The sequence below is a fragment of the Drosophila miranda genome, assembly GCF_003369915.1.
Source record: "Drosophila miranda strain MSH22 chromosome Y unlocalized genomic scaffold, D.miranda_PacBio2.1 Contig_Y6_pilon, whole genome shotgun sequence".
NCBI classification, from domain to species: domain Eukaryota; kingdom Metazoa; phylum Arthropoda; class Insecta; order Diptera; family Drosophilidae; genus Drosophila; species Drosophila miranda.
The window spans coordinates 712918-713888 of NW_022881651.1; the positions used below are offsets into that span (position 1 = coordinate 712918).

At 39.8% G+C, this 971-nt stretch overlaps 1 long non-coding RNA gene across 1 annotated transcript; it reads right to left on the reverse strand.

The window, feature by feature from the left end:
• Positions 1–463: 463 nt before the first annotated feature.
• On the reverse strand, positions 464–741 carry LOC117195152. The gene is made up of 2 exons (XR_004474961.1): positions 702–741; positions 464–644 (listed from the first exon to the last, which is right to left on the reverse strand). It is a non-coding gene; the product is annotated as an uncharacterized LOC117195152 (long non-coding RNA).
• Positions 742–971: the final 230 nt, after the last annotated feature.

Sequence of the window (971 nt, forward strand, 5' to 3'; positions counted from 1 at the left end):
GTCCAGTTTTTTCCCAAACTGTGCGACGTGAATAACTTTGATGATTTCTTGGCCCAAAGGCGCCCACACAATATAAATACTCCTCCCTTTTTTGTCAATAAGTTTATTTTCAGTCGTTACATTTACGAATAACAGGCGAGTTTTTCTACTCAAATCAAATATTAAAATTAAAAACGAAACAGTTATTGGTTGATGTCCTTCAGCTTCTCTGGATCAGTCTACTCAAGCCAAATCAAATATTAAAATTAAAAAATGATACAGTTATTGGTTGATGTCCTTCAGCTTCTCTGCATCCGTCTTGGCGGCCCACAAGCGGCACCCAATTTTTTTATAGTCATCGTTGCACATGACTATCGCCCTCAAATACTCGGCCGGCACCCCAGTTTCCTCTGATAGTCACTTTTTTTTTTCCTTAAAAACGGCAGCAATTTTTTGCATTGTCTTCGAATTCCTTGAAACCATACCTCTTATTGCTGTGTAATGTTGGTTCATTACGTGGTTTCCCAAGGTGCTCAACCTTCCAATCATTTTGCCGCATAGTTTGCACTTGCTGCCATGCACGGGGGGCGAAGCCTTAGGGGAAATCGGTGTTTTCAAATTGTCCTTTCCACTTTCAGTACTAAGAATGTCTTCAGTAAACATGTCTGGAGAATTAAGAAGTTATTATATGTATTTTTTAAAAATTTTACTTATTTACTTACTTAAGTCCGGATCCTCCCGAACCTCCTGCTCCTGCTTCTCCTCCACGTGTTGCACTGGCTCAGACGAATCATATATTTCATCAGAAATAGTACACTCCATATCATTGACTGTATAATCAGAAATATTGTGTATATTGTCAGAAATGTTGTCAATATTCTCCTCAATATCGTGAGTTGTGGCCGACTCCTCCGTATGACCGTGCATATTGTTTTCAAGATCCTCAATACCCTGAGTTGTGGCCGACTCCTCCGTATCACCGTGCATATTGT